Genomic DNA, 23,367 nt, shown 5'->3' on the forward strand with positions numbered 1-23,367 from the left:
CTCTTCCTGGACAGTCTGCTTTAGGGCACCAGCATTGAAAGGCAATTTGGAATAAATATTCCCTTAAAAGTCTTGCCTATTTTTTTCCTGATCTGTCCTTTAGTTACAATGCTCAGGGTTTGTCCCTATCACTGTATAGCTGCTTCTCTCTCTGTACACTACAACAAATATTTTAGGGCTGGGAAATTTTTATACCAGCTGAGTGGACCTCAACATGGGGACAGATCTTAATGTGGGGATGGTGTAGTCCATCCAAATGAAACTTTATAAACCTCCATGAAGTCTGACTTTGTTGTTTTGTCTTATGAAGAGGCAACATAATATAACTGAGATTTACCTTTGCTGTGGAAATGAGGTGGCTACAAACCTGGTACAATCTTGTTACAACTTGCAACAGATTTGTGCAGGCTTTTTTTTTTTTTTTTTTGCTGGCCCTTATGTCTTATCATGTTCATGTGAGTCCATATGCCTATACTGTAGTCCCCATTGGGATCTTATTTGGTATCCTCAGACTCCTAAGGGTGGGTATGTGGCAACTTCAGAGTATGAAAAGGAGTGCATGGGAGAAAGGCTTGTAGTCCTTCATTAGGTAATAGCCTTGTTTAGTTTTCAGTGTGTAACCACTGAATTTTCTTGTCTTGCTAAATAACATCTTCATAGTGGATAATCTATAGTGGGACTTTTTGGTTTTTTTGGAAAACTAGTTTACTGTGTCTCCACAGCATTATAAATATGTGAAGGCGCTGGAGGAGAGGTGCAGAGCTGAGAGCCTACCAGCATCCTGCTCCACTGAAGACTTAGGATGGGACTATGGATTCAGCTGGGGGACAACATTGGGTCTGCCAGGAAATATCCAGTACCTTTCACAAATTTCCTAGTCCATCCCATTGAGCAGCTGTAATAGACTTGTGGTTGCAGAGGAAAACAGGCACAATGGCACAGTGGCTCCCTGGAACTGTTTGTGTTGCTGATCCCTGGCACTGCTGGGACATGCTGTTTTTCAATAAGGATGCTGTAAGCAGGGCACAGGATACTGATGCCCTTTAATGATCCCCTGCAGAGGGTGAGCTCCCAGCTGAGCAGAGTGTTTCTGGACTCTGGCAGGAAGGGTGAAATTCCCCCAGGATTGCTTCCCAGTGTGGCAGTACGATGATCTTGTCCTTGCTTTCAACTGGCCTGAGCCGCAGTTGATGTTCAGTGTTGCTGTGAGGGCCTCAAAGACAGGGAAGCATGTTGTCCAGTAAAGCAGGGACATGATGAGGTTGCACTGAGAAGAGCAAGGACAGACTGGGATTGACAGTATTTACCCTGGCAGTTGCAAAACTAGTATTTGCTTCAAGGTTAGGGGGGAACAAGCTGGTCCTGAGGTGGGCAGGAGGGAGAGTGAGGACGTAATTATGTGTTTTGTGGAGCTGGTGTCCTGCTGTGGTTGCAGAGATGTCTCTGCTCTGGAAACAAAAAAAAAAAAAAAAGAAATCTGTCAGAGCAGCTGTCTTTATTACAGTTCATTGATTTGAAACCTGTTGAAAACTCTGCAGAAGGAAGATGAGGGAGGCAGCAAGAAGTTAAGCTAAGCAAATACTGGGATGAATGAGTAACTACAGAAGCTGACTCTCAACACTCTTACCTGTAACTCTGGCATTTCTTTCCATAAGCACTGCTTACTGCCACAGCAGGACCTACTGCCTGAAGGCAGGCTCTGGCATGCCTTCACTTCACAGACACAAGTTATAACAGCATTTGCTTCTGGTGGCACCTTAACTAGCACAAGGGCAAATGTGCTTCATTTATTTCCTTGCTGGTAACCTCGTCCATTCATGTTTTGCTTTCTGGAGCTGGGAAGTCAATAAAACATGTCAAACATAGTCCAGCTCTCTGGCTGCTCTCAAGAGGCAGAGAGCCTTTGTGTCCTGGGCATGTGGTAGGAGTGGATCTCCTCTGGGGTATAAGACAAGTACATATCCTGCCTTAGATAAAACAACAGTTTGCCAGCTTTACTTCCCCTTAATAGCAGCTGAAGTTTGTCTGCTCCTAGGACTGCCGAAGCATCACTAGCTCAGTGGCAGGGCTGTCCATGGAGCTTGGGAAAGAGCTTCAACCATCATCTGGCTCACACAACCCAGGAAGTGCATGGACAAGGGTTCTATCTGGGTTAACGAAAGTGGGACTGGCCTTTTAAAAAGACCCTGTCCCTCACCCAGCTACTTAAAACTGGACTATATAAGGACTGTGCCTAAAGAGAACATAAAATCTCTATGTTTCAGGGTACCCAACAACATTGAGTTACTGGTTTTGGGAAAGAATTGCTCTTTACTTTTACAAAGTTTCTGGTGTTCTCCTTGCCATCATCTACTGGACAGCCTGGCTGCAGCTGTGGTCCAGGGCAGCACTTTCTAAGCACAGTTCTTGTGCTCTGCTATTGCTGTCAGCACCAATACCCAAACATCACCACTGCTATTTGGAGACCCCACTGCTAATTTTACCCCATCAAATGTGACCATGGGCTCTGTGGTGTATCAGAGACTTATTAAGGCTTCTTGTCTGCAAACTGTAATTTTGACGTGGCTGTTTTGTCAAGGTTTTCTTGAATGCATGTGTTCATGAATTGGCAGAAAATCACATCCTACAGGCCAGTACAAAGCTTGTGTGCCTTCCAGCTCCCCTGTTTATTGTGTGATCAAAGCAATGCATGTGCTAGATTTTATTTGCAACTTGCTCCAATCCCGTCACTACTGTATGGCACTGGGTCATCTTACATTCTGTAAATCTTATAATATATGAAGAAACTCGGCCTTATCCTAGAACTGGGACTGGCCAGGAGACAAACCCAAATCTAGAAAATATATGCAAGTTGATGAATATGATGTCAATTATGTTTTAAGTGCTTTCCAGTGGCTATAGAGAGGACATTTCAAGCTTCAAAAGCACTACAGGAGAGATTTTTTTCCAGCGTGTTATTAAGAGAGATCTACTCAGAAAGCCATATCTTCTTTTTTGGCTCATCTACTCCACCTTCCTCTCCCTGCCCCCATCCCTGCCTTGGTCCTTGTCTCCTATAACTATTTTGAAGTTTGGCTGTACAAAAACCCAAACTCATGGCATTAGGAAAACAATCAGGTGTAAACACAAATAAGAATATGCTTTAATATGCAGGGCATGGTGTCCTGTTGTTGTTCATGCTACTCCCAGTGGGTCACTGTAATGGGTCTTTCTCCCCTCACCCCATCACTGATCACTAATGATGACATAGTTGCATACAGCCCCTCAGGTCCTGAGGCTTTGCTGCCTCCAACTCCTCTGGCTGGAATACCCCAGGCTGCAGACTGCTGGCAGCTGGGAGAGTGCAGTGGAGAAAAGCTTATCGCATTGGCCTGGCTTGTCCCCTGCATGTGGGGTTGAGGTCTGGGCTTGCTACGGCTGCTCTGCTGGCCCCCTTCTGCCTCCCTGCCCCGACAACATCAGATGCAGGGCAAAATGGGTCTTTCGAGGTGCTGGAGTGAGTCCAAACAAGGGCAATGAAGCTGGTGAGGGATATGGAACACAAGTCTTATGAGGAGTGGCTGAGGGAACAGGAGCTGTTTAGCTTGGGGAAAGGGAGGCTGAGAGGAGACCTTATTGCTGCCTACAACTACCTGAAAGGAGGTTGTAGGATGGAGGGTGTCGGTCTCTTCTCCCAAGTAACAAGTGATAGAACAAGAAGAAATGGCCTCAAGTTGTGTCAGGGAGGTTTAGATTGGATATTTGTCCTGGTTTCAGCTGGGATAAAGTTAATGTTTTTCCTAGTAGCTGGTATAGTGGTCTGGTTTGTATTTAGTGTGAGAATAACGTGGATAACACACTGCTGGTTTAGTTGTTGCCAAGCAGTCAAGGAGTTTTCAACTTTTCATACTGGCCTGCCAACAAGAATGTGGGGAGTGCACAAAAGGCTGGGAGGAGGCACAGCTGGGACTGACCCCAACTAACCAAAGGCATATTCCACACCATATGAGGTCGCTCTCAGTATATGAAGCTGGAGGATGAAGAAGGAACAGGGGGAAATGTTCAGACTGATGGCATTTGTCTTCCCAAGTAACAGTTATGCCTGATGGGGCCCAGCTGTCCTGGCAATGGCTGAACATCTGCCTGTGCATGTGAAGCGGTGAATGAATCTCTCATTTTGCTTGGCTTATGTGTGCAGCTTTTACTTTACCTGTTAAACTGCCTTTATGTCGACTCATGACTTTCACCCTTCTGATTCTTTCCCCCATCCCACCGAGGGTGAGTGAGTGGGCAGCTGTGTGATGCTTAGTGTAATGGTTGGACTCAATGATCTTAAAGGTCTTTTCCAGCTTAAGCAACTCTATAATTCTATGATTCTTACCTGGGGCAGCTTCAGAAGTCAGAACTTGTAGGTAAATCAATTTTTCCTTGCTTTTCTTTTGCCTGTGGAAGGAAAGGGGGACAGGCAGATGATGCTCCTGGTGGCTAACACCATGATCCACCAAATAATCTGTATGTGTATATTCATTGAAAATTAGGTTTAACAGATGTTTCATCACTGACAATTTTTCAAATGAGGTCAGATTATTTTGAAGAGTAGCAGAATAAGGAGCAAATTGGAGAGTTTCTGTGGCCTCATTGTAGCTGCTCTGCTGTCTGGAAATCCTGTCACAATAGTAGCATTAGTAACTTTAACCTGGCATTTCCTGCTGTAAAAACAGTCATTCTGTGTGGTTTCCAAAGTAATGGCTGGGTGTGCAGTTGTGTGTATGAACTTCTTAAAATTTTCCTAGAGGCAACCTCTCCATGCTCTACCCTGTGCTACATTGCCATCCTCTTCTGGCCGGGCTGGATTCTTTCACCCCGACACCTTATTTTTTTTACCAGGCCGAGTGTCTTTTGGCTTCACATCAGCTTCAGTAAATCTGAGCAGCTCCTTCAGTCCCCATGCAGCTCTACCCTCACCGTGGGAGCTGCTCTAGCACGTGCGAGTCATGCCAGAGGAGAAAGCACTGAAAACTCAGCACATTCCCTGCATTTCTTCTCCAAATTTAAAACCACACCTCAGCCATTTTTGTCCTGTTGTGTATATCTCCAGCAAGACCAGCAGTCCCCTTACTGGCACAGTTGCATATAGGAGGTGAGACTAGGGTGGTGAGCATCCCCAGGCATGAACAGGGTACAGCTGGCAGCCACAGATGCTTAGATGGGATTGCTAACTTTCTGGGAGGTTAGCGTGACTGACGGTTGTGTTCCCTGGCTTCACTTCTCACAGGTACAACAGCCAGCTCAAGTAGGGTTTCCGTGCCATCAACCTGTTCACCTTTTCCAAGGAGCTGTGCCTTTACCCCTCTGCCTCACCTTCCCTGGGCAGGTAGGACAGCTAAACAAGATGCCAAAAGCTCCTGCCACTGTGCTCTCCTGCTGATGGAAACTGGCTGTGGCAAAGAGGACATGTTTCCCTGTGCTGACAGACACCTCTGAAGGCAGAGCAGCTGTACACACTGCCTAAGGAGTGACTAAAGCCCAGACTGATGTTTTTCAGATGGTGCATGAAACCACTCTCCATGCCTCCTCTTACTGTCTGGCTCCCACATAAGGTGTTAGTGGATTCTGGTCAGATCATGCAGGAGAGTCCAGAGCCTGGTCTTGCTACTTGGGGATGAGTTACCCACCAGTCATTCACTGTATTTACATAACAAAATCCAACAGATCCTCAGAGATGTACAATAACTGTTTTTTGATAGCAAATTTTGTGGATGTAAAGGAGAGTAGCTTTGCTCCATGGGAGGTTCCTTAATGTCATACCTGTGCAAATTTTCAGCATCTTCAATGGTCTCAGGCAGAGCTTTTCCCCTCATCTCAGGTAGGAGCAAAACCAAGCCACCGTTGATTAAGCCAATCACAGCTGCAAACAGAGAACAAGGATCAAAAAGACAATGCAATAGTCACACTTGAGTTTAATTCCAAGTCACTAATTAATTCTCATTGAGACACAGCTGTCCTAACAATTGAATAAGGACTCCTCAAAGTGGTAATAACACTTGGCTTTTCATCTACATCATTCTCATTTTGTAGTAATTGCAGATATTTCTGAAGTGCATCTGAAGCCTGGAAAGCCATCCTGGGCCATGGACCCAGAGGTGGTCTGGCTCCCTTGCTTTGTGCACACTGGCTCTAGTCATCTGGCTGGCACGGGACTGGGGTGACACGAGCTAGCTGTCATCCCTACTTTTGGCTAGGTTAGGACATGCACGGAAGGTTGCTACCAGCCCACATGACCAATTTCACCTTCTGGCTAGTTTTAGAGCCTGCTATGACAGTAGTGAGGGCAGATGATTCATATGGGCACACTGATCTGAACACAGGCAGCAGCAGACTTTCAAGGAAGCCCATTTTTTTAGTGTGCTAGTCTTAACATTAGGGCTGACATGCTGCTTTGCCATACTCAATTGCCATGGGATCCTTGACAGACTGGGCCCCTAAGGTGTCAGCAAGAGATGGAGAGTAACATTTTGGTACAGAGGCGGGAGACTATCCTGCTCAGACCTCAGGTCCTGTAACCATGTGCAGGTGAGAGAGGCAGAACCCAAAGACTTTCCTCCCTTGGGAAGGGCTCAGCAGTAGGAAGACAAACCTTGAAAGAGCTGTCCCAAAAACACAGTGTCCCCTTCACTGCAGGAAGGGCTAAGGGGTGACTTTGGCACCATTTCCAAACACTCAGATAAAACAGACTTACTGAGCTGTGCCTTACATGTGTCCACACACGCATGTATATACATCTCTCTATGTTTTTTTTTAAAGGCAAGAAATAGATCACCGAACTCACTCATTCATCTAGGCTATGGCCAACCAAGCCATCTCACAACTCTTACCAAAGACCACCAGCGGCAGTTCGTGCCAGAGCTCCACCAGTCTGTACACAAGGAAGGGTGTTATGATCCCACCAAGGTCGCACATGGATGAGCAGACAAGGACTCCCAGGTTCCTGGAAGAAGGAATGCAGGCATGCACACACACCATGTCACTAGTTCTGCCTGAAGATGCCTCCCACAGCTTTGCACCCCAGCACCTCAGCAGGTAGGTGGACCAGGAGCCTCAGGGAGAAAAAGACAGAGAACAACCTGGGGCTCAGAAAGGGCTCGGCCACTATTGTGGTGAACATAATCAAAAGAGGGCACAGGCAGAGCATTCTCCCAGGGAGTAATACTGCAAGATTAGATGGGTGAGAAGGGAAAGAGTCAGACAAGGCAGGACATTAAGACTAGCCCTGTACTGGAGGAGAGATGTGAACGATCTTTTGACCTCTCCTGATTCACCGAACTGCACTGGAAGGGAAGCTTGGATAGTGTTGGGGAAGGTTTTTTTACACATTCCCTCAGAAATCTGCTACATCAGTGCTGGGCTCAGAAGTGGGGAAGGGGCATGGCTGGGGAAGGTGGTGGGTTTCTGCTGCACCACCCAGCAGCTCTCTTCCACCTTTGCAAGGTGTATTTTACACATGCAAGCTCCTTTTCCAGGGCAGTGCATGAGCCACAGGCTCCTCAGCTGCATACACAGCCTTGAGGTCCCTGGGAAAGTAATGGAACAACTTATCCTTGGTGCTATCTCCAGGCATATCAAGGATAAGAAGGTTATTAGGGGCAGTCAGCATGGCTTTACCAAGGGTAAGTCATGCTTGACCAACCTCATAGCCTTTTATGAGAATGTTACAAGGTGGATGGATGATGGCAGAGCCGTGGATGTGGTCTACCTTGACTTCAGTAAAGCCTTTGACACAGTCTCCCACAGCATCCTAGTTACTAAGTTGCAGAGGTGTGGTCTAGACAATAGAGTAGTGAGGTGGGTTACAAACTGGCTTAAGGAGAGAAGCCAGAGAGTGGTAGTCAATGGTGCGGAGTCTAGTTGGAGACCAGTATCTAGTGGAGTACCTCAGGGGTCAGTACTGGGGCCAGTATTATTCAATATATTCATTAACGACTTAGACGAGGGAATAGAGTGTACTATCAGCAAGTTTGCTGATGACACTAAGCTGGGAGGAGTGGCTGACACGCCAGAAGGCTGTGCTGCCATCCAGCGGGACCTAGACAGGCTGGAGAGTTGGGCGGGGAATAACCTAATGAAATTTAACAAGGGAAAGTGTAGAGTCCTGCATCTGGGCAGGAACAACCCCAGGTTCCAGTATCGGTTGGGAAATTACATATTAGAGAGCAGTGTAGGGGAAAGGGACCTGGGGATTCCTGGTGGACAACAGGATGACCATGAGCCAGCACTGTGCCCTTGTGGCCAGGAAGGCCAATGGCATCCTGGGATGTATTAGAAGGGGGGTGGTTAGTAGAGCAAGAGAGGTCCTCCTTCCCCTCTACTCTGCCCTGGTGAGACCCCATCTGAAATATTGTGTCCAGTTCTGGGCCCCTCAGTTCAAGAAGGACAAGGAACTGCTGGAGAGGGTCCAGCGTAGGGCAACCAAGATGATTAAGGGAGTGGAGCACCTCCCTTATGAGGAAAGGCTGAGGGAGCTGGGTCTCTTTAGTTTGGAGAAGAGGAGACTGAGGGGTGATCTTATTAATGTTTATAAATATATAAAAGGTGAGTGCCATGAGGATGGAGCCAGGCTCTTCTCGTTGGCAAACAATGATAGGACAAGGGGCAATGGGATCAAGCTGGAACACAAGAGGTTCCACTTAAATTTGAGAAAAAACTTCTTCTCAGTGAGGGTAACAGAGCACTGGAACAGGCTGCCCAGGGGGGTTGTGGAGTCTCCTTCTCTGGAGACATTCAAGACCCACCTAGACATGTTCCTGTGCAACCTCACTTAGGCGTTCCTGCTCCAGCAGGGGGATTGGACTAGATGATCTTTTGAGGTCCCTTCCAATCCAGAACATACTGTGATACTGTGATACTGTGAGTTGGCCTCTCCCAGTCTCTTCCAGAGAAACACCTAGTGCTCTATTGAGCTAGCAGAAGACAGCGCACTTACCTGAGAAATGTTGGATACAGCTCAGGATTTACAACACAAATAATTTTGTAGCACATAGTAATTCCCATCCTGCCCAAGAATGCTGGAGTCATTTTAAGCCAATAAAGAGCTGAAAAGACATTGTGCACATTAAGGATGGAATATAAAACTATGTTTTTTTTCTGGCCTTGACATAAAACAACATTAAAGATTTAATGTAAGGAAACAGTAAGTTTGTTGTCATGAAACGTTAAGAGGACAGCACATGATGGTGTTCCAGTTCACTCAATAAAACATTTATAATGCAATTTGCTTGTGATTCAAGCAAGTAACCAAGACTTGAGACTATGCTATGTTGCTGTCACAGAGAGAAGAAATCAATGATACAAAGTAGTTTGGGTTATCTAGTACATTAACCGAAAGCTTAAGATGTCATTTCTTGCTTGCAATAAAACTAAATGGAGGGCAGCTGCATTGTGTGCTAGTTGAAACCTGTTTATCAGCAAGAGATTGTACTTTTGCACAGAGGCTTCTCATGGCTTTCAGGCTGGGAAAAGTTCGTGTTGGTCCCCTGTCTCTCGGTGTGATCTCTACAGTTGCTTTCACACCTGGAGCTACAGATGTCTGCTGCAAATAAATATCCCAGCCTTGCATGTAGAGTCAGTCCAGGACACTGTGTGTCATGTGGGCTTTTAGATCCCAAACTGACCTTGGATGATGGCTTCAGCTGTTTTAGCTGTTACCACACTCAAGCATTGTTTCTCCCTTCTAGCCAGCTGAGGGGTGCATCAAGCCCAGGGCAATGTTTTACTGACCCACAGCTGCTGGTGACCCCTGCTAGTAGAGCCTCTGCAGAGCTGAGACACCAGCCACTGCTGCATGTGGTTTTCTGAGATTGCAGCTGTGGGAGAGTGTCCCTGCAGAGCCAGCCTGGGTGAAAAAACCCTTTTCTGGAAGGCTGGACTTTGGGCTATGGGTTTTGAAGGTGGCTCAACTCAGGGCTGGCAGAGGCAAATGGGGAAGGCTGGGGAGTCTACGCTGGTGGGTACCTCTGCCAAGCCCCACGGGGTGTTAAACTGAGCCAGGTTGGCAGCAGCATCTTCACTAGCTGTGCCTGTCCCCGGGGCGAGATGCTGCCCCAGGCACTGCTGCTCCCTGTACCTCAGCACAGGCAGCAGCTGTGGGGCCGCAGGACTCCCACCCCTGCGCTCTCCCAGTGAAGCCCAGTGGTCCCTTGCAAAGTCCCTGAACTCCCCAGTCACTTCTTAAAATGAATTTGTATTGTCTGGACACTTTGCGTTTTCTTGCCTATGACATTTTTCCTGTAATATTCTGTGGTTTTGTCTTTGTCCCCCTGTGAACTGATAGTTGTTTGGCACTGTTATGTCTGTGGTTTCTGTCTACTTGTATTCTACAAAGAAAAAATGCTTCATTTTGTGGCCCTTAAGGGACACATTGCTTTAAGACTGTGGCCCTGGAGACAATGCTTAGCTAAACAAAAGCCAAGTGCCTGTCACTGTGGTTACTCAACATCCTACATTTATGGTAGCAACACTGGTCATGTGTAGATGCAGAAAGCACTTACTGTACCCTGATGATGTTTAAGTTTATACATGTGCCCATACATTTTTCCTTTTCAGAAACAGAAATCATAGGGAGTTTTGGATTAAGAAGCTGAACTATGCATTCAAATCCAAATTTTAGGCCAGACAAAAATTGTGGACTTAACGTGACATCTCTCAGGACCTAACACCTGTGGACTTGTCATCTGATTTGATGCCCTTTGGAAATTTAGTTTGCCCCATTTCTTCAGCCTCTCATTAGCTGGTATAAATTCTGATGGTGGGACATACTTTAGCTTTTATAGTATTTGTCTTCATTGGATCACAGTACTGACATGGGCCAGGTTAGTAAGGATTCCTGTCCATTTTCTGGGGCAATAACCAAGAGACAGGGAGAGAATTCATTGTTGGAAGAGGTTTGCATGACTCACTGTCTGGACTAAGGCCGTAACAAGGCAAGCACCACCTGCCATCACGCTTGCCGCAGCCCAGGGGTAGCGACGGCCAATCCAATCCAGTGTTAGCATGAGGATGAAGGCGGCTGGGAACTCGACAAGTGCAGAATAGAGGAAATCCAGATACATGTTCCCAGAGGCTATTCCCATGTGCATGATGAGGCCCTGGTAGAGCACGGAGCTTGTGAACCTAGGCAGAGAACAGGATGCAAATGAAGCCTAACCCTTTGAGAGAAAGTTTATGCAAAGAACTGAGATCTGCAGCTGATCAGGAGCAAGACAGGCTTCAGTCAATGACAACAATTTAGGGCACTGAATCACACTTCTTCATTTGGGCTGGAAGAGCCTTCCTTACCAACTGTACATCAAAATGAACGTGTGTTTTCTAATCTGAGGTGTCCTGACCAGGTCCAGAAATGAAGGTTTCAGCTTTTCTGCATCTTCATCTTCAGACTTGAGATTCTAGGAGCACAAGCAACAAAAGGACAAGAGATTACAGTGGGCAGGCGAGGGAGTAGTGAGCACTGCAATTAATATTTTCCTCTGGATTAATGGAAGGTTGAGGATTTTCATTTGCCAGTTAAATAACTGAGGGCAAAACACACTTCTCCAGAGTGTTCTGGGGAAAGGAAACATAAAAATTTGTATTGACAGTCTTCATGTCTGTGCAGCCACGTGTATAAGGCTGTTGTATGGCATGAAGCAGCATTTTTAAAAGCCCACAAACAATAAATAAGGATGTTCTTGAATTTTCAGTCATGAGATTAGCAAGTTTACTGTTGACTGATATGACTTAAAGGAAGAATTTTTCTTGTCTACTGGCTATTTTTGCAAGCTTCTTTTCCCATATATGCTCTGCAAGGGTTCTAGGCAGTCAAAGAGAAGAAAACTCGCTTGCCTTTGCTTGAGGGAACTGCAGTGCTTTTGGTCACCTACTCTAAACCCAGAACAATCCTAAACTTGTAACTTTATTTGTCCCCAGGTTTGCATATTACCAACAAACGCAGTTCAGTCACCTGGAAAGAGAGAGATAACTTCTTCTTATTACCCTTGGCAATGCGCTTAATAACTTCCAGAGCTTTGTCATTTTGCTTTTGAGCTATTAGCCACCTAGGAGACTCAGGCAGACATCTGCAACACATATAAAAGCATGACAGCTATGGGGAGGGAAAATGCATATTACTGGTATGCAGAAAATGAAAATGGAACTGAGTTTCTCAGGCTAAGATGCTGCAGTGTATTGAATATCCACAGGTGGTACTGAACTCAGTGGTAGTTGTGGCTGTCAGTGATTGCACTCTGATCTATGGTCCACTTGAATGACAACATAGCCTTATTTTTTGTTCATTTTGTTTTTAAGGCTAAAACCTATTTATTACAGTTTGGAAAAATAAATCTGAGATAATTTCTCTTAAAATGTTTTAGAAATGGCTAATAGCCTGTGGATATAAAAAGGAATAGCTGTAAACCTGACCCATAAGCTCTTCTATGCTGAAAATAACTTTTCAAAAAAAAGACAAGAAAAAAAAACCCTCCCAAATCTGTTCCCTGATCTTGATATGGAATTTTCTAAGGATCATTTTCACTCAGTTTTTCTACAAGTAGCAAACAAAAGCCTGTTTGTTGCATTTTTTTTTTTTTTTTCTGAAAAGGCAATTTTATTAAACCATTAGAAAAACTTCTCACAGTGGGTAAAATACTGTAGCTCTTGGCTACAATCCCCTGGTTTTATCGGCGTGGCTCAACATTGCTGGGAGTTGTAAGAGCAGGCACTTACCAATAATAGAGCAGGAAGAAGAAACTGGGCAGCGTGACCACGAGCTGGAGCCACCTCCAGTGGGGAAGTGCATAAGCCAGGCCAGTGAGGACCAGGAGCCCCAGGCTGAAGGCAAGCTGGTACATGATGCCCACTGCCCTCCGATAGTTTGAGCCAACAAATTCTGCAACTGCAAAGACAGTATGAGCACAAATAAATTGAGTTGAAGAGCTGGGGGAATGTGACTCCTGCCAGCTAAAACCACATGGACCCCCTGTGCTTAGCCTTGTCTTTTCTTTGTGGTGTATGAGCATGGTTTTGGACAGGAAAGCAGAGCAGCTCTGGGTCCCTTGTGTAAATCAGAGGCTAAGTCCCAACCCTTCTCCTCCACCTGTCAGCTGAGGACTTTGCCCCTGCCTTCGAGGGTGTGAGGCCCTCACCCATCAACACAGGGCAAAGGTTGCTTTCTTCCTCCCACTCCTAGCTAAGAACTAAATGGGAAAATGTAATAACAGCTGGCACTTGCTTGACTCTATCTCCCTCCTCCTATATGGCTTTGGGAACACAGCCTCTCTGCCTGCCAAACATGTGAAACAGGACAGCAAAAACCATTTTGGCACCAAGGCCACAAGTGTTCTCTTCCACAGCACCACTTGCTACCTGTCCCAGAAAAGTCTCATACGTCTTCACAGTGTTTTCAAGCTGTTCTTGTCTCTAGACCTTGCCCTTCATTTTGGCAAGAGCCTCTCCAGGTATGAACGCTCCCTACTTTTCAGAGATGCCCCCTAATTATTCAATTTCTGGCTGTGAGCTGGTGCAAGCTTGAATCATAAACACCTGCATTTAAGCAAAGAGGTGCAGTTTGGCAGTAAAGAACCCAGTGTCATTGTCTGCTTTTGTTACACACGGTTCCTTAAAAATCGGATGACACCAGCAGGGGTCAGCCCTGCTGTTAAATGTGGGGTTCCTGCCCAGAAAGTGTACTTGCAAGGTGCCGTAACTGAGGACGTAGCCTGTCAGCCAGCCCCCCTTGCTGACCAGTCCCTATATCAGGCGGAAGATCACTGTCCAGGTGTAGCTGGGCCCAAAGGCCATGAGAACCCCTGAGACCGCATTGATGAGGACTGTGACCAGGAGGCAGAGTTTGCGGCCAAACCTGCAGAAGGAAAGAAGAAAAGGAGGCTCAGCTGACGACAGGGTAGCTAAGGTGGCAAACCAAAGGGTTGGAAGAGGGTGGAGATGGTCCCTGTCTCCCTCTTCTCTGCTCATTTTGAATAGGAATGTGTATCTGCTCTTCCCTTTGCAACAGTTTTCATCTCAGTGGAAGCTCAGGGGACGCCTCTGTCCTGTGTTTTCAGGTCATTCCCCACTTCTGGTTAATGACTTAGCTAATGAGTTTAAGAAATACTCTGATAGGTCTCTTCAGCCCATCTTTCAAAGCTACCACAGATTTTAATGGGAATCTTGTTCTATAACTGTGATCTTTACTTATTTTCTCAGCAACATAGGCTGACTATTGAGCTCGTCTTGAAGAGGACCTTGTAGATCTCTGTTATTTGTTATTCCATTTATCACTATGACTCACTGATAGAAATAAATTGGTCCCAAAAGAAAAAACTTACTGGAATACTGGAAAGACATTTGTTTTCTAGCTGACACATATATATTCAGCTAGAAGTATGATTTATAAAATGCATTAAATTAGTCAATGTCCTCTAACAAAAACAGGATGACAATAAATGCCAGCCAAAACAAATGTCTTCTGTTCTCTGCAGTAACATCAGCAGACCACATCGCTCAAACTTTCATGTTGTCATAAGCCTGACATGCAGACATTTTTGAGTTGCCTTAAAGTCCATCACAAGAGAGCCTCATCAGACCACGAGAGCACCCCTGTCCTGCAATGGCCATTTCCCAGTGCCCCAGCTCTGAATGGCAGGGGTGCAAGTACTGTGTGTTAGCACTGACCTCGAGAGCTGTCTAGGGAAACAGGTGAGCCATTTCAAGGCACCTATGACTGTCTAATGTCAAAGTCAGTGCCTGGATGGATGCCCAGAGGCCAATCACGTAAATGAGTAGGCCTTATCCCTCAGAGAGAAGCATGTTTGGTAAGAGCTTATAAAACCTCCCTTGAAGCATCTAAAATGTTTGCAGGAATTGTCCTGAGTTCAGCAGGTTGCAGCAATCTCATGCAGGGGAAAACTAGCTCTCCAGCTGCACTCAGGCTCTCTGACAAGAAGAGGCCGAGTATCTCAAATCTAGGAAACATGGAAACACAAGATTCATGGGCCTTTTCCCCATTCCCTCTACTAAATTTGAGGCCTCTGGGATTGTTTTTGCCCTAAGCACAACTCTCTGTGGGTATGGGATTTTGTGTTGCTCCTGGGTGCTTGCAGTGTTTTAGGACCATGGTGAACTGGGGGAGACTGGCAGTGAGTAGAGCAGTAGAAAAACCCTCAGTGCTATGGCATGCGTGTGCATTATCTTAGCAGCAATGATACCCTACTCCCTCAAGTCTTTTCATACTTTTGCATGATAATAAGCCTTAGTAAAAAGATCCTTCGGTATTTTGACATGGAGAGAAAGAATTTCAGATAGAATTGGCTGTGGGTTTGAGAGCTCCTGTTTCTATTGGCTTGCACAGCAATACACTGCCAAGAAATGCCTTTGCTAGTGAACATTATTGCTTAATTCATCTCTGTGCTGAAATGGTGATTTGGAGAGTGGCGTCTCTGATGGTTACATGATCTCCTTGCTGCTGTTTCATGTCTCGTCATGCCTAGATAAGCAGCTGATACATATCCCTTCCTTTGCTCTCATGAGCTGTGCATCATTTTCTGACTGTCAATTCTGGGGAAAAAGGGCTGAATACTTTCAAATTCACTAGAAGACTGGACAGAAACCAAGAATTTGGGCTTAGGGGAAAAAGAAGATGAGGAGTTGACATACTTTTCTGATGCAAAAAGAAACCAAGATCTTTCAAGATGTATGTCAAGAAAAGCAAAAATTGGCATGTGTCAAACCTTGTCCTTCCAATCAGGGGACTCTAGCCCAGGACTGAAGACATGATATGTGGCCAGAAATAATTGCTTTGATAAATCACTATCTTCTGAAGACAAGTCTTTTTAAGTAGAAAGCTTCCAGCATGGTCTGGTGCACTGGCAGTAAGACAACGGTTTACTGAGGACTGGAAAGTGGTCTGTGCAGTCCATGTATAGGTGAGTTTTTTCACAAGCAGGTTTGTTTGTGTGGAGGAACCTGCTGGGGTTACCCAGGACCGTGGTAGCCACTTTCCATACAAAGGCATTGTGTACAACCCAACCGATGATGGTTTTGCCTGCAGTGAAACATGGGGGCAGGGACCAGCGAGACAAACACAGTCCCATCCTTACTTTGTGGCATGGCTGTAGGGGATCGCTGTGACCCTTCCTGTAGAGCTTCCCATGTGGAGGACGGGGGAAGTGAAAAGAAGGGAGTGGTGACAATATCTGTCCAGCAGAGATGTTTCTGAGGCCTGGTCAGCATGGGAGAAAAAGGCTATTGCCCATCTGTCCTCTTGTATGTTCTCAGAATACAAGGAAAAGAACCCACTTCTCCAAGACAGACTAAGTCTATGGGATTGTTTACCCCATGTTACCTCCACCTCTTCAAATTCCAGTTTTAGCCTCTCATGCCATTCTACTGAAAAATTTGGGAAACACCCACAGGAAGGTCAGCTACAAAGTATTACATTTGTTTAGAGTCTAACCTAAAAAAACCCCAGTGGACAGATTTATGGCATGATGACATTTGTGGTGTAAAAGAGGTGAGGGATAATAAAGTCTAGATCCAGCTACATACAGAACCAGCTGAAAAAAGGGGTACTGAAGAATATTTAAGAAGGAGCAACTTCTTTTATTTCTGTATCTGAGAAAAACACTCCTATTTTGAAACTGATTCATGGCCATCTGGATACTGCTAAAACTAACATGAAACTAATTTTTCACAAAGATAGGAAAAAGGGTGTTGGGGTGTGAGTTAGAATTCCATCTCAAACTCTGAGCTCACATTGCAGCAAGTCAGTGTGAAAGAAAACAAAATCTTTTCACTTGTGAACGTGCAGATTCCCCACGGAGCCACTGAGAGGTTGTAAAAGTGAAATACCACCATGGCATTTCTGTGTATCACAAAAGCCTTTGAAAGCCAGGGCTTAGAAGCTACCATCTGCCCCTTTGTAAGTGACACATGGACCTTTTGGATCAAGGTTTAAGTGCATTGATTTCTCCTTTGAATCATGAGTGTTGACCAGTAATGTGCAGAAAGCAGGTTAACCAGAGGAAACAGTTCATCTCACTCCTGTTCACATACTACCTACCTGTCTGCTATGTAGCCAATGCTTATAGAGCCAATAAAAAACCCAGCGTTCACACATGACTGGAAGAGGTCCAGCTTCCAGGAGTCCTCACACACCAGGTTGAACTGCATGAGCAACCACAGTTAGAAAAGCAGGAATATTCAACAGAAACCATGACTTTTTGAGGAATGATAAAGGAACAAAACCAATGACATACAAATAGAAAACAGGCTCCAGAAAACAAACCCTCTAATCTCTTAAACCGACATCTGCCATATATCTTGTCTAGATTTTCTGAAATAATATGGAAAAGTTACACCCTAGGAAATTATTGCACAATGACACATAAGGAGAGGGAGAGAGGAGAGAAACTTTAAACAGACAAATTAGAAAGTTCAGAAAAATCTCACCCTCTCCTCCCTACCCATCTGCTTGAAATTTGGAGGACACTTGGAGCATCAATTCCTTCCCAGATATCAAGGCCTGTCTCTAGCTGTATATTATCTCACTGTGTGAAAGCAGCACAGGGCGTGAGAAGCATCGGGGCTGCTCTGAGCCCTGCCGGAGGGGAGTTGATGTGACTGTCCTGCTCCTCAACAGCACTGGCAAAACGCCCAGGATTTGGTTGACTTCGCTCTGCAGTGAACCAGTACTCTAACTTGCGTTTGATTTACAATTAACAGGTTACCAACCTGCACCTAATGAACAGAGGAGGGAAAAACAGTGTTAACTTCTCTACAGCTGGGAATATTCATTCAGGTGTAACAAGACTTCAAACCAGAAAGCAGCATTAATGTCTTTGGCTGCTTATTTAATCTCTTTCTATCCTGCACAAGTTTACTGGGGTCGTCCCAAACAGCTCAGATCGGTTTCCCTGGCTCAACTGACATGGAGGATGGCTGGGAGTGCTCTTCTCTGCCCCAACCCATCTCTCCCAAGGGAAAATGAGGTGGAGTTGCTTTGTAATGGTAATGATAGCAAAGCAAGGGAATATCAATACCCTACTCAAGGAAGCCTTGAAGTACCCAGTATCACAGTTTTTTAAGAACAGGTTGCAGAACTGACTGGTAGGTATGGTTTAGATATAATTTATACAGATTTGGGACTGGAGGAGAAGTAAAACAGATCTCTCTTAGGGTCCGTCCTATACTTTAGGTCTCTAAATTTCTTATAGACTGTTTGTACTGGTTTACGGATTTTCGTTTTCTAAACTATCTGGTTTAGACACTGCAAGCTGGAAGAAAACAATGCTGCTGTTGCTAACTCATTATCTGACAAATTTAGTCCCATCCTCTGCTTCTTGTTCATTGTGAGTATCTGGATTGTCACCCAAATGTGCAGTTCCTCAGTTTGGGCTATGGGGTGCTAGCCTCAATTTGGTGAATGAAATACTGAATTATGAGAACAGTCACTGTCTGATTGATGAGAAACTTACAGTATTATCCTCCCAGGAAAAGCAATAATTTCCTATTGTTTATCCAAATAAATCTTGGCTCTAAATCCCTAGCAAATCCTGATATTCACTATTTATTAACAGTCAGGCTCGGGCTGTGCACCAAATCAAACTTTACAAATCCAGCATCTTCTAGCTTCAAAGTGTGCAGATAAAAGTGATTTTTCTTGACAAATTGTGTCTTACCTCAGTGACAAGTGAGGTCCCTGGGGAGTCATAAACTCAGCCAACCTGGCAGGGACCAAGAGGGACAGAGCTCCAGTTGCCCATGAGGCTGCCGAGGGGGTCAGTGCAGCTGATGCCCGTCGTGTTCCAGTCCACTTCGTACCTCCTGCAGCGGCTGCTGAAACCGGTCCCGTGGCCGCCCCACTCGGGAACCGTGTGATTCAGCTGCTCCTCCAGGCTCCAGCCACATCGCTGGCTCAGCTCAGCCACCCCGGGGCTGAAGCAGCGATGCTCGGGGATGAACCCGAAGAAGACGATGCCCACGTACACAGGGGTGAAGGCAGCAGACAGCAGACACAGGACAAAGAAGATTTGCTTCTGGAACCTGCCAAATTCTCCAACATTCTCTAAAATGTCATCTAGTGTTGGCATTCTGGCATAGAAACCACCCCAAAAACCTCATCTAGGTCTTCTCTGCAGCACTGATATATTTAGTTGGCAGCAAAGGTATTTAAGTAACAAAGACATTTGACCAAAAGTCAAGACTAACTCCACTAACAGAGCACATATACGTTCATTTGTTTTGTTTTTTTATTAGCAAAATCAGCTCCTCAAAGTAGAGGCATTTCAAGGAGAATGTGTAGATGGAAAATTCCACCAACATGCAAGCAAATGAAAAGTTGAGTGTAGCAGTTGCTGGGCATCACATGTGAATAAGGCTTATCAGCTGGTCTCTATGAAGAGGAGGTAAGTACCTTGAGAAATAGAAGTATCTATACATTGAGCCACATCATGGCAAAAGAACAGTTGTCCCACAAATTCCAGTATCATGTGTCTCACCCCTCACTCTCCACACTCTTCCATTTCCAAGGAAATCCTCTGCTGCTGACATTTTGGAAGACAATTTTCATCTGACCTTATTTTTTGCAGTGATAGAAAAGAAAAAGGGTTCACTAAGGAATTATGTACTGCAAACAGCTTTGGGAAATCATAATATAGAATGCTTCTGGCCAAAACAGTTGTTTCTTACCATAAGAGGCCTGTAAAAGACTTTAGGCAGACTTCATTGTGGGGCACCCTCAAAAAATCCAGTTATATCTGGCTCCAGAAGTTCTTCATGCTGCTTATGGATAGGCAGTAAGCTACTCCATCACCTTTTGCTGACAACAGTTGCTTCCATCAGAAAGAAAAGCATAAGTGAAGGTAACATTTTAAAGATGGAAAAAATGACATATGGTCTGGAAAGTGATTTGCACGGTTCAGGTAACCATGCAAAGAAATTAAAGACCTCCTCCCAAGACACTCAGAAAAACAAGCCAGCTTAGAAGGCCACTCTGCCCAGGGACAGAAATAGAAGCCATTATTCACCTGGTCTCGCAGCCATTAGAGCAATAGTGGTCTAACCAGCTGTGAAAGCCACTTTGCAGAGCAGGATCATTCCCTGCATCACACAGATGTGTCCCCTCCTCTTCTCCAGCAGGAACAGCTGAGGCAAGGGAACAAGAACTCTGCTCCTGCGGCCACCTACAGCAGTGTCACCAAGCCAGGGACATCACATCGCACCAGACTTTCACCTCCACAGCTGCAGGGGCTCCCTGAGGAACTGGGGATGGGGACAGGGACACACAAGGGCACTGTGGCCACCACATTCCCAGCCTGACCTCACAGCCACCCCGGCAGTGGGATGTGCACAGACACCAGCGGCCAAGGAAACCAAAAATCAAAGCCTGCCTGGGGAGTGGGTGAAGTTTAAAGCCATTAGGCTGTATCTTAAACACACACTAATGAAACCTCGCACCACTTCTTTCCTAGCTTGTTTGTTTGTTTGTTTTACACAGTTGGTAATGGTGTGCACCAGATCCTCACAAAATAAAACAGTCAGATACAGACTGGGATCATTTTCCCGATTTCCCATAACCCTCTTCACAGTCCAGACTGGGTGGCACTGTGCCGTGCAGGTGGGGCTCTCAGAGGCTCACCTCACAGAGAGCCACACGGTGACTGGCACCTTCTCTGCACCTGGCCCAGCCATTTACATGTATTTGTCTAGTCCCCACTATTCTCATAGCATGTTCCTCCTTCTGGCGAAGCAAGTCATGCACACAGCTCTAAAAAAGAAAAGATTCAGTCGATCTACCTACAAATGCCTGGATAAAAAGTAAGAAACAGTTCCAAGACAAGACACCAAGACTCAGTGCTACCAGCTGACTCTTAGAAATACATCGATATTGTGCAGATAAGCACCCTCAGGCAGAGAACATATGTTTTACCTAAGCCTTGTAATGCACAGTCACAATGAAGAGACCATGCAGTGTTATCCTTTAGTACGTGGGAAGTCACTTCATGCAGCAGTTCATGGATCAAGCAACTCCAAGATTCCAGCCTTGAGGACTTAGGGCAGTGGCATTCTTCAACACGCACTCAGAGAACTGTTGCAATGGTGTGGCAATGGTGATTGGGGGTAAATCCCAGGAAAAAAATCCCCACGTAGATGGGAGGGAAGGTAGCAGAAAGCAGGCGTAAGACAAAGAGGACTTGCTTCTGAAAGAAGTCAAATTCTCCGATCTGTTCTAGAACCTCATCCAGGGTTGGCATCTTTGTATATTGCAGATCATTAAATTATCTGAGTCAGTTGCTTTCCAGGGCTTTGCCCTTCATTACATGCTTAAATAACAGTCAAAGTGTTTGCTTAAGACTCACAAACAAATAATTAATTAACTTTGTCAATTTTCAAGCCATACATCACAACCTTTGTTTCTCAAATGCCATGTCTAAACAAACTTTGGCTTTCTTCTTTTAGCCGTTGTTGTTGCTTTGTTTTGTATACGACAGGTTTGAAATAGAAGAGCTGATGTCTTAGGTTATGGCTCTTCCAGTCTGTCACTGAGAGTCAGTCAGTGCACAGTATGGGGTAGGTGATAATTCCTTTGTGCAGTATTTTCGGAAGCCATAAATATTACGAAAGCAATGTTGTCTGCGCCCTCATACGTACATAACTGAAGAACTTTATACTCAAAATTACACTGGATATAGATGACTTCTTGCTTGCTGCTTTGGGTGTGTAGAAGAAGACAATGCAAAGAAGACATAACAGGGCAGATTTCTTTTAGGCACCCAATACCTAAAAAATATTTTTGTGTCCCAAACAGGAAGCAGACCAGCCACTGCAGTAGGAGTCGGTACTGCTGAGACAGAGGTGCCCGTACCAAACTTGCAGGGCTTCACACGCAGCTGCCCCACATGCGAGGAGCTAAGGGTGGCTGTGAGACCCCACAGCAGCTCCCATGTGCCCACTGCCCTCTGTCATGTTCCCAGGGGGAGGCAATGGGCAGAGGCTGCACCAAACCACAGCCCCATCTCACAAACACTTGACAGCTATTTCATGTGAATTTGTTAGACAATGGTAATGTGTAAATGTGTGCTTAAGCAATGGAGACATTCTCGGCCTCTTTTACTGAGGGGAATGATTTATGCTGTGTTCCTATAGCCACAATTGAATAAGATCCTTTCATAGTGTTCCCCATTTGCCTGCCCTGTAAACAATTAGCTTGTGGCAAATCATGTAAGCAATGATGGAAGACTGGAAGAGATTCAGCGCAGCTAAACATAAAAAATGTGGATATGCACAAAAAAAATCTATGGTCAAAGATTTCTGCCTGCAGATTTTCTGCTGACAAGTTTTATTACCCCTCTTTCAAAGGAAAGACTTTGTAGCTTGTTTAGTGCTTACAAAGGGAATCCCCTGCGGGGCACTTGATCTCTGAGTTTTATGAAGCACCAAACTACATGATGAACATGATGAACCTTGGATGAAAAGAGATGTGAAAAGTAATCCTGCTGAGTTACAATGACCAGTGTTCTTAAGAACTGTCATGAATCACAAGTGGGACTGCTACTTTGCAATAAACATCCTTCGCAGCTAAGAAAAGACCAGACCTTTGACCATTTACAACTGAAATATTTATCTGTCTTTGTTCAGGTCTATTTTACATCAGAAGGCGAGAATGGGCTCTTCCACATGTTAGTGTTCTAGGAACTCACTGAAGTAGCAGCTTTTAAACCTTGTACCCACCTGCACACAGACTACTCCTCAGTGCACATATTTGATGCTTTTGTTAACAACTATAATCTAGGTGAGCCAAAACTGAATCAAATGCAACACGAAGTGTATAAAGCATCCTGGAAAGATGCTTTGCTCCCTTGCCTGATTCTTCTTAGTGTAGTTTCATGCTGGGGAGAGCGAGAAGGAAGACTGATGTGAGTATTGTATTCATACACTTTTTATACTGGCAAAAGGTTTTATCACTGCTTTTGAGGCAGATTAATGTTCTTTTCTCTTGGAAAACCCCCAGTGTCATTTGTGTGTTCTCTTGTATTGCCAATAAGAAAAAGCTTGCCCTACAGTGGGAGCGACCACTGAGTAGCTTCAGATGTTGCATGATGTCCAGAGATTTTTGTTATTGACATCTGAGCTGCCCTCACATATCCTGACAAGACTCCCTGCTGTGTGTGGCAACATCAGTCTTAGGGGAACTGAGTGGTCCATCACACCAACATAAGGGCATGTGACTCTTGTCACCTGAATACACCTGAGTGTGTTTGTGTGATCTCTTTAAGATGTTTTGGAGCAGGATTTTTTTCCGTTTCACTGGGTACAGGGCAGGGAGTAAGCATGAATGCAGTTCTGCTGATGAATCAGACTGCA

The 23,367-nt window shown here is 45.2% G+C and overlaps 1 pseudogene across 1 annotated transcript; it reads right to left on the reverse strand.

Moving 5' to 3' along the window:
• Positions 1 to 1,000: 1,000 nt before the first annotated feature.
• LOC308038664 (solute carrier family 22 member 2-like) lies at positions 1,001 to 21,257 on the reverse strand (annotated as a pseudogene). The gene is made up of 13 exons: positions 21,189 to 21,257; positions 18,684 to 19,025; positions 17,066 to 17,169; positions 13,713 to 13,867; positions 12,733 to 12,901; positions 11,972 to 12,086; positions 11,311 to 11,417; positions 10,932 to 11,145; positions 8,960 to 9,068; positions 6,855 to 6,967; positions 5,788 to 5,887; positions 4,361 to 4,422; positions 1,001 to 1,267 (listed from the first exon to the last, which is right to left on the reverse strand). The product of its transcript is annotated as a solute carrier family 22 member 2-like (transcript).
• Positions 21,258 to 23,367: the final 2,110 nt, after the last annotated feature.

This window comes from Nesoenas mayeri, assembly GCF_963082525.1.
Source record: "Nesoenas mayeri genome assembly, chromosome: 3".
NCBI lineage: Eukaryota > Metazoa > Chordata > Aves > Columbiformes > Columbidae > Nesoenas > Nesoenas mayeri.